Genomic DNA, 11,275 nt, shown 5'->3' on the forward strand with positions numbered 1-11,275 from the left:
ACCTGCCCGGCATGCCGGATCCATCTCTCAGACGTGCCAGAACCATGTTCCGAACACGCCGGTACCACCTGCCGAGCTCGCCGGAACCACCTGCTGGACACGCCAAAATCACCTGCCGGCCACGCCAGAGCCACTCGGCAGACACTCCGGAATCACCTGCCGGGCAAGCTGGAACCACCTGCCGGTCACGTCAACATCACCTGCCAGCTACGCCAGAACCAGTTGCCGGACACTCCAGAAACACCTGTGGGGCTGGCCGGAACCACCTCTCAGATGTGCCAGAACCATGTGCCTGAGATGCCGGAACCACACCCCGAACAGACCGAAACCACCTGCCAGACCCGCCTGAACCCCCTGGCAAGCACGCCTGATCCACGTGCTCAACTAGCCGGAACCACCTTCCTGACACGCCAAAATCACCTGCCAGCTATACCAGAACCACTTGGTGGACACTCCGGAATCATCACCGGACATGCCAGAACCAGCTCTCAGACACACCAGAGCCACGTGCCAGAGACACCGGAAGCACCAGCTGAGCATGCCTGAGCCACCTGCTCGAATCGCAAGAAACACCTGTTGGACATGCCAAAATCACGTGCCGGGTACGCCAGAAACACATGGCGGACACTCCGGAATCACCTGCCAGGCACGGCGGAACCACCTCTCAGACATGTCGGAAACACATGCCAATGACACCGGAAACAACCGCCAAGCGTGCCAGAACCACCTGCTCGACTCTCCAAAACCACCTACTGGACACGCCAAAATCACCTGCCGGCTATGCCAGAACCACTCAGCAGACACTCCGGAATCACATGTCAGGCATTCCGGAACCACCTCTCAGAGGAGCCAGAACCACATGCCGGAGACTCCGGAATCACCTGCCGGGTATGCCGGAACCATCTCTCAAAAGTGCCACAACCACGTGCCCGAGAGACAGGATGCACCTGCCGAGCTCACCGGAACCACCTGCTGGACATGCCGGAACCACCTGCCTCACAGGCAAAATCATATGCCGGCTACGCCAAAACCACTTGGTGGACACTCCAGAATCACCTTGCGGGCATGCCGGAACCACGTCATGGACAGACGGCAAACACCTGCCGGACCTGCCGGAACCACCGGTCGAGCACGCCGGAACCACCTGCTCGACTCACCAGAGCCACCTGCCGGACACACCAGAAACACCTGCGGGTTACGCCAGGACCACATGGAGGACTCTCCGGGATCACCTGCTGGGCATGCCGAAACCACCTCTCAGACGTGCCAGGACCATGTCCCGGACACTCCGGAACCACCTGCCGAGTATGCCTGAGCCACATGCTCCACTCTTCTGAACCACATGCTGGACACGCCAAAATCACCTGCCGGCTACGCCAGAACCACTTGGCGGACACTCCAGAATCCCCTGCCGGGCATGCCAGCACAACCTCTCCGAAGTGTCAGAAGCACGTGCCTGACAGACCGGAACCAACTCCCGGACAGACCGGAAACACAGGTAACACTCGCCAGAACCACCTGCTTGACTCACCGGTCCCACCTGCCGGACACGCCAAAATCACCTGCCGGCTAAGCCAGAACCACTTGGCGAACACTCCGGAATCACCTGCCGGGCATGGCGGAACCACCTCTCAGACTTGCCAGAACCATGTTCCGGACACGCCGGTACCACCTGCCGAGTATGCTGGAACCACCTGATCCACTCTGCAGAACCACATGCTGGACACGCCAGAATCACCTGCCGGCTACGCCAGAACCATTCGGCAGACACTCCGGAACCACCTGCCGGGCATGCCGGAACCACCTCTCAGAGGTGCCAGAACCACATGCCCAACACTCCGGAATCACCTGCCGGGCATGCCGGAACCATCTCTCAGACGTGCCAGAACCATGTTCCGGAAACGCCGGTACCACCTGCCGAGCTCGCCGGAACCACATGCTGGACACTCCAAAATCACATGCCAGGTATACCAGAACCACTTGGTGGACACTCCGGAATCGTCTGCTGGACATGCCAGAACCAGCTCTCAGACACACCAGAACCACGTGCCAGAGATGCCGGAAGCACCTGCTGAGCATGCCTGAGCCACCTGCTCGACTCGCAAGAAACACCTGTCAGACATGCCAAAATCACCTGCCGGGTACGCCAGAAACACATGGCGGACACTCCAGAATCACCTGTCTGGCATGCCGGAACCACCTCTCAGACTTGCCAGAACCATGTTCCGGAGACTCTGGTACCACCTGCCGAGTATGCCGGAACCAGCTGATCCACTCCCCAGAACCACATGCCGGAGACTCCGGAATCACCTGGCGGGCATGCCGGAACCACCTCTCAGAGGTGCCAGAACCACATGCCGGACACTCAAGAATCAACTGCCGGGTACGCCACAACCATTTGGTGAACACTTCGGAATCACCTGCCGGGCTGGCTGGAAACACCTGCCGGTCACGCCAACATCACCTGCCAGCTATGCCACAACCACTTGGCGGACACCATGGATACACCTGTCGGGCCGGGCAGAACCAAATCTCAGACGTGCCACAACCATGTGCCTGAGATGCCGGAACCACACCCCGAACAGACCGAAACCACTTGCCAGACCCGCCTGAACCACCTGCCGAGCACGCCGGAACCACCTACTCGACCTGCCGTAACCACCTACCTGACACGCCAAAATCACCTGCCGGGTATGCCAGAACCACTTGGTGGACACTCCGGAATCATCTGCCGGACATGCCAGATCCAACACTCAGACACACCAGAACCACGTGCCGGACACGCCGGAAGCACCGGCTGATCATGCCTGAGCCACATGCTCGACTCGCAAGAAACACCTGCCAGACACGCCAAAATCGCCTGCCGGGTACGCCAGAACCACGTGGTGGACACTCCGGAATCACCTGTCGGGCATGCCGGAATCACGTCTCAGACGTGCCAGAACATCGTGCCGGACACGCCGGAACCACCTGCCGGACACGCCGGAACCACCTCTCAGACTTCCCAGAACCATGTTCCGGACACGCCGGTACCACCTGCCGAGTATGCCGGAACCACCTGATCCACGCCCCAGAACCACCTGCTGGACACGCCAGAATCACCTGCCGGTTGCGCCAGAACCACTCGGCAGACACTCTGGAACCACCTGTCTTGCCGACCGGAACAAACTCTCAGACGTGCCAGAATCATGTGCCTGAGATGCCGGAACCACACCCCGAACAGACCGAAACCACCTGCCAGACCCGCCTGAACCACCTGCTGAGCACGCCGGAACCACCTGCTCGACTCGCCGGAACCACCTACCTGACATGCCAAAATCACCTGCTGGGTATGCCAGAACCACTTGGTGGACACTCCGGAATCATCTGCCGGACATGCCAGAACCAGCTCTCAGACACACCAGAACCACGTGCCGGACACGCCGGAATCACGTGAAGGGCATGCCGACACAACCTCTCAGACGTGCCAGAACCTCGTGTCGGACACCCCAGAACCACATACCAGACAGACCGGAACCACCTGCCGGACACGCCGGAACCACCGGGTCGACTCGCCGGAACGGCCGCGGGACATGCAAAATCACCTGCCGGCTACGCCAGAACCACTAGGCGAACAGCTCGGAATCACCTGCCAGGCATGCTGGAACCAACTCTCAGACATGCCAGAACCACATGCCAATGACAGCAGAAGCACCTGCCGAACACGCCGGAACCAGCTGCTCCACTCCCCAGAACCAGCTGCTGGACACGCCAAAATCACCTGCCGTCTATGCCACAACCAGTTGGTGAACACTTTGGAATCACCTGCCGGGCTTGCTGCAACCACCGTCCTGTCACGCCAACATCACCTGCCAGCTACGCCAGAACCACTTGGCGGACACTCCGGAATCATCTGCCGGACATGCCAGAACCAGCTCTCAGACACTCCAGAACCACGTGCCGGACACGCCGGAAGCAACTGCTTAGCATGCCTGAGCCCCCTCTTGAATCGCAAGAAACACCTGCCGGACACGCCAAAATCACCTGCCGGGTACGCCAGAAACGCTTGGCCGACACTCCGGAATCACCTGTCTGACATGCCGGAATCACCTCTCAGACTTGCCAGAACCATGTTCCGGACACGCCGGTACCACCTGCCGAGCATGGCAGAACCCCCTGATCCACTCCCCAGAACCACCTGCTGGACACACCTAAATCACCTGCCGGCTACGCCAGAACCTCTTGGCAGACACTCGAGATTCACCTGCTCGGCATGACGGAACCACCTCTCAGAGGTGCCAGAACTACATGCCTGACACTCCAGAATCACCTGCCGGGCATGCCGTGACCACCTCTCAGACGTGCCAGAACCATGTTCTGGACATGACGGTACCACCTGCCGAGTATGCTGGAACCAGCTGATCCACTCCCCAGAACCACCGACTGGACACGCCAAAATCAACTGCCGGTAACGCAAGAACCACTCGGCAGACACTCCTGAATCACATGCCAGGCATTCCGGAACCACCTCTCAGAGGTGCCAGAACCACATGCCGGAGACTCCGGAATCACCTGCCGGGCATGCCGGAACCATCTCTCAGATGTGCCACAACCAAGTGCCGGAGAGACCGGAAGCACCTGCAGAGCTCGCCGGAACCACCTGCTGGACATGCCGGAACCACCTGCCTCACAGGCCAAAGTCATATGCCGGCTACGCCAAAACCACTTGGTGGACACTGCAGAATCACCTTGCGGACATGCCGGAACCAGATCATGGGCAGACGGCAAACACCTGCCGGACCTGCCGGAACCACCTGCCGTGCATGCCGGAACCACCTCTAAGACATGCCAGAACCACATGCCAATGACACCGGAAGCACCTGCCGAGCACGCCGGAACCACTTGCTCGAATCGCCAGAACCACCTGCCGGACACGCCAAAATCACCTGCCGGCTACGCCACAACCAGTTGGTGAACACTTCAGAATCACCTGCCGGGCTGGTTGGAACCACCTGCCGATCACGCCAACATCACCTGCCAGCTACACCTGAACCAATTGGCGGACACTCCGGAATCATCTGCCGGACATGCCAGAACCAGCTCTCAGACACTCAAGAACCACGTGCCGGAAACCCCGGAAGCACCTGCTGAGCATGCCTGAGCCAGCTGCTCGACTCGCAAGAAACACCTGCGGGACACGCCAAAATCACCTGCGGGGTACGCCAGGACCACTTGGCCGACACTCCGGAATCACCTGTCAGGCATGCCGGAACCACCTCTCAGACGTGCCAGAACCACATGCCAGACACTCCGGAGTCACCTGCCGGCCATGCCGGAACCATCTCTCAGTCGTGCCAGAACCATGTTCCGGACACGCCGGTACCACCTGCCGAGCTCGTCGGAACCACCTGCTGGACACGCCAAAATCACCTGCCAGGTATACCAGAACCACCTGGTGGACACTCCGGAATCATCTGCCGGACATGCCAGAACCAGCTCTCAGACACACCAGAACCAAGGGCCAGAGACGCCGGAAGCACCAGCTGAGCATGCCTGAGCCACCTGCTCGACTCGAAAGAAGCACGTGTCGGACATGCCAAAATCACATTCCGGGTACGCCAGGACCACTTGGTGTACACTCCGGAATCACCTGTCGGGCAGGCGGAACCACCTCTCAGACTTGCCAGAACCATGTTCTGGACACGCCGGTACCACCTGCCGAGTATGCCGGAACCATCAGATCCACTCCCCAGAACCACCTACTGGACACGCAAAAATCAACTGCCGGCTACGCCAGAACCACTCGGCAGACACTCCGGAATCTCATGCCAGGCATTCCGGAACCACCTCTCAGAGGTGCCAGAACCACATGCCGGAGACTCCGGAATCACGTGCCGGGCATGCCGGAACCACCTCACAGAGGTGCCAGAACCACGTGCCGGACATTCCGGAATCACCTGCCGGGCATGCCGGAAGCATCTCTCAGATGTGCCACAACCACGTGCCGGAGAGACCTGAAGCAACTGCCGAGCTCGCCGGAACGACCTGCTGGACATGCCGGAACCACCTGCCTCACAGGCCAAAATCATATGCCGGCTACGCCAAAACCACTTGGTGGACACTCCAGAATCACCTTGCGGGCATGCCGGAACCACGTCATGGACAGACGGCAAACACCTGCCGGACCTGCCGGAACCACCTGCTGAGCACGCCGGAACCACCTGCTCGAATCACCAGAGCCACCTGCCAGACACACCAGAAACCCCTGCGGGGTACACCAGAACCACTTGGAGGACTCTCCGGGATCACCTGCCGGGCATGCCGGAACCACCTCTCAGACGTGCCAGAACCATGTGCCTGAGATGCCGGATCCACACCCCGAACAGACCGAAACCACCTGCCAGACCCGCCTGAACCACCTGCCGAGCACGCCGGAACCACCTACTCGACTCGCCGGAACCACCTACCTGACACGCCAAAATCACCTGCCGGGTATGCCAGAACCACTTGGTGGACACTTCGGAATCATCTGCCGGACATGCCAGATCCAGCTGTCAGACACACCAGAACCACGTGCCGGACACGCCGGAAGCACCTGCTGAGCATGCCTGAGCCACATGCTCGACTTGCAAGAAACACCTGCCAGACACGCCAAAATCACCTGCCGGCTACGCCAGAACCACTTGGCGGACACTCCAGAATCCCCTGCCGGGCATGCCAGCACAACCTCTCCGAAGTGTCAGAAGCACGTGCCTGACAGACCGGAACCAACTCCCGGACAGACCGGAAACACAGGTAACACTCGCCGGAACCACCTGCTTGACTCACCGGTCCCACCTGCCGGACACGCCAAAATCACCTGCCGGCTACGCCAGAACCACTTGGCGAACACTCCGGAATCACCTGCCGGGCATGGCGGAACCACCTCTCAGACTTGCCAGAACCATGTTCCGGACACGCCGGTACCACCTGCCGAGTAGGCTGGAACCACCTGATCCACTCTGCAGAACCACATGCTGGACACGCCAGAATCACCTGCCGGCTACGCCAGAACCATTCGGCAGACACTCCGGAACCACCTGCCGGGCATGCCGGAACCACCTCTCAGAGGTGCCAGAACCACATGCCCAACACTCCGGAATCACCTGCCGGGCATGCCGGAACCATCTCTCAGACGTGCCAGAACCATGTTCCGGAAACGCCGGTACCACCTGCCGAGCTCGCCGGAACCACATGCTGGACACTCCAAAATCACATGCCAGGTATACCAGAACCACTTGGTGGACACTCCGGAATCGTCTGCTGGACATGCCAGAACCAGCTCTCAGACACTCCAGAACCACGTGCCGGACACGCCGGAAGCAACTGCTTAGCATGCCTGAGCCCCCTCTTGAATCGCAAGAAACACCTGCCGGACACGCCAAAATCACCTGCCGGGTACTCCAGAAACGCTTGGCCGACACTCCGGAATCACCTGTCTGACATGCCGGAATCACCTCTCAGACTTGCCAGAACCATGTTCCGGACACGCCGGTACCACCTGCCGAGCATGGCAGAACCCCCTGATCCACTCCCCAGAACCACCTGCTGGACACACCTAAATCACCTGCCGGCTACGCCAGAACCTCTTGGCAGACACTCGAGATTCACCTGCCCGGCATGACGGAACCACCTCTCAGAGGTGCCAGAACTACATGCCTGACACTCCAGAATCACCTGCCGGGCATGCCGTGACCACCTCTCAGACGTGCCAGAACCATGTTCTGGACATGATGGTACCACCTGCCGAGTATGCTGGAACCAGCTGATCCACTCCCCAGAACCACCGACTGGACACGCCAAAATCAACTGCCGGTAACGCAAGAACCACTCGGCAGACACTCCTGAATCACATGCCAGGCATTCCGGAACCACCTCTCAGAGGTGCCAGAACCACATGCCGGAGACTCCGGAATCACCTGCCGGGCATGCCGGAACCATCTCTCAGATGTGCCACAACCAAGTGCCGGAGAGACCGGAAGCACCTGCAGAGCTCGCCGGAACCACCTGCTGGACATGCCGGAACCACCTGCCTCACAGGCCAAAGTCATATGCCGGCTACGCCAAAACCACTTGGTGGACACTGCAGAATCACCTTGCGGACATGCCGGAACCAGATCATGGGCAGGCGGCAAACACCTGCCGGACCTGCCGGAACCACCTGCCGTGCATGCCGGAACCAACTCTAAGACATGCCAGAACCACATGCCAATGACACCGGAAGCACCTGCCGAGCACGCCGGAACCACTTGCTCGAATCGCCAGAACCACCTGCCGGACACGCCAAAATCACCTGCCGGCTACGCCACAACCAGTTGGTGAACACTTCAGAATCACCTGCCGGGCTGGTTGGAACCACCTGCCGATCACGCCAACATCACCTGCCAGCTACACCTGAACCAATTGGCGGACACTCCGGAATCATCTGCCGGACATGCCAGAACCAGCTCTCAGACACTCAAGAACCACGTGCCGGAAACCCCGGAAGCACCTGCTGAGCATGCCTGAGCCAGCTGCTCGACTCGCAAGAAACACCTGCGGGACACGCCAAAATCACATTCCGGGTACGCCAGGACCACTTGGTGTACACTCCGGAATCACCTGTCGGGCAGGCGGAACCACCTCTCAGACTTGCCAGAACCATGTTCTGGACACGCCGGTACCACCTGCCGAGTATGCCGGAACCATCAGATCCACTCCCCAGAACCACCTACTGGACACGCAAAAATCAACTGCCGGCTACGCCAGAACCACTCGGCAGACACTCCGGAATCTCATGCCAGGCATTCCGGAACCACCTCTCAGAGGTGCCAGAACCACATGCCGGAGACTCCGGAATCACGTGCCGGGCATGCAGGAACCACCTCACAGAGGTGCCAGAACCACATGCCGGACACTCCGGAATCACCTGCCGGGCATGCCGGAAGCATCTCTCAGATGTGCCACAACCACGTGCCGGAGAGACCTGAAGCAACTGCCGAGCTCGCCGGAACGACCTGCTGGACATGCCGGAACCACCTGCCTCACAGGCCAAAATCATATGCCGGCTACGCCAAAACCACTTGGTGGACACTCCAGAATCACCTTGCGGGCATGCCGGAACCACGTCATGGACAGACGGCAAACACCTGCCGGACCTGCCGGAACCACCTGCCGAGCACGCCGGAACCACCTGCTCGAATCACCAGAGCCACCTGCCAGACACACCAGAAACCCCTGCGGGGTACACCAGAACCACTTGGAGGACTCTCCGGGATCACCTGCAGGGCATGCCGGAACCACCTGCTCCACTCCCCAGAACCACCTGCTGGACACGCCAAAATCACCTGCCGGCTACGCCAGAACCACTCGGCAGACTCTCCGGAACCACCTCCAGGACAGACCGGAACCACCTGCCGGACACGCTGGGACCACATGCTTGACTCGCCAGAACCACCTGCCGGACATGCCAGAATCCCCAGCCGGCTACGCCACAACCACTTGTCGGACACTCCAGAATCACCTGCCAGGCATGCTGGAACCACCTCTCAGAGGTGCCACAACCACATGCCAGAGACGGCGATGCGCCAGCCGACAATGCCGGAAGTTCCTGATCCACTCCCCAGAACCACCTGCTGGACACGCCAAAATCACCTGCCGGCTATGCCAGAACCACTCGGCAGACACTCCGGAACCACCTCCAGGACATACCAGAACCACGTGCCGGACACGCCGGAATCAACTGCTTAGCATGCCTGAGCCCCCTCTTGAATCGCAAGAAACACCTGCCGGACATGCCGAAATCACCTGTCGGCTACGCCAGAACCACTTGGTGGACACTCCAAATCACCTTCCGGGCATGCCAGCACAACGACTCAGAAGTGCCAGAAGCACATGCCGGACAGGCCGGAACCATCTCCTGCACAGACCGGAAACACAGGAAACACTCGCCGGAACCACCTGCTTGACTCACCGGTCCCACCTGCCGGACACACCAAAATCACCTGCCCGCTACACCAGAACCAATTGGCCGACAAGCCGGAATCACGTGTAGTGCATGCCGACACAACCTCTCACACGTGCCAGAACCTCGTTCAGGACACCCCAGAACCACCTGCTGGACAGACCAGAACCACCTGCCGGACACGCCAACATCACCTGCCAGCTATGCCACAACCACTTGGCAGACACCATGGAAACACCTGTCGGGCCGGCCGGAACCACCTCTCAGACGTGCCAGAACCATGTGCGTGAGATGCCGGAACCACACCCCGAACAGACCGAAACCACCTGCCAGACCCGCCTGAACCACCTGCCGAGCACGCCGGAACCACCTACTCGACTGTCCGGAACAACCTACCTGACACGCCAAAATCACCTGCCGGGTATGCCAGTACCACGTGGCGGACACTGTGGAATCACCTGTCGGGAATGCCGGAACCACCTCTCAGACGTGCCAGAACCTCGTGCCGGACACGCCAGAACCACTTGGTGAACACTCTGGAATCACCTGCCGGGCATGCCGGAACCACCTCTCAGACTTGCCAGAACCATGTTCCGCACACGCCGGTACCACCTGCTGAGTATGCCGGAACCACCTGATCCACTCCCCAGAACCACCTGCTGGACACGCCAGAATCACCTGCCGGCTACGCCAGAACCACCCGGCAGACCATCCGGAACCACCTACCTAGCATGCCGGAACCACCTCTCAGAGGTGCCAGAACCACATGCCGTACACTCCGGAATCACCTGCCGGGCATGCCGGAACCATCTCTCAGACGTGCCAGAACCATGTTCCAGACAGGCCGGTACCACCTGCCGAGCTCGCCAGAACCAGCTGCTGGACACGCCAACACCAGCTACCGGCTATGCCAGAACCACTCGGCAGACACTCCGGAATCACCTGCCAGGCTTGCTGGAACCACCTCTCAGAGGTGCCGCAACCACATGCCGGAGACTCCAGAATCACCTGCCGAGCATGCCAGAACCACCTCTCAGAGGTGCCAGAACCACATGCCGGAGACTCCAGAATCACCTGCCGAGCATGCCAGAACCACCTCGCAGAGGTGCCAGAACCACATGCCAGAGACTCCGGAATCACCTGTCGGGCATGCCGGAAACATCTCTCAGACGTGCCACAACCACGTGCCGGAGAGACCGGAAGCACCTGCTGAGCTCGCCGGAACCACCTGCCTCACAGGCCAAAATCATATGCCGGCTACGCCAAAACCACTTGGTGGACACTCCAGAATCACCTTGCGGGCATGCCGGAACC

Source organism: Equus caballus, chromosome 8 (assembly GCF_041296265.1).
Source record: "Equus caballus isolate H_3958 breed thoroughbred chromosome 8, TB-T2T, whole genome shotgun sequence".
NCBI classification, from domain to species: domain Eukaryota; kingdom Metazoa; phylum Chordata; class Mammalia; order Perissodactyla; family Equidae; genus Equus; species Equus caballus.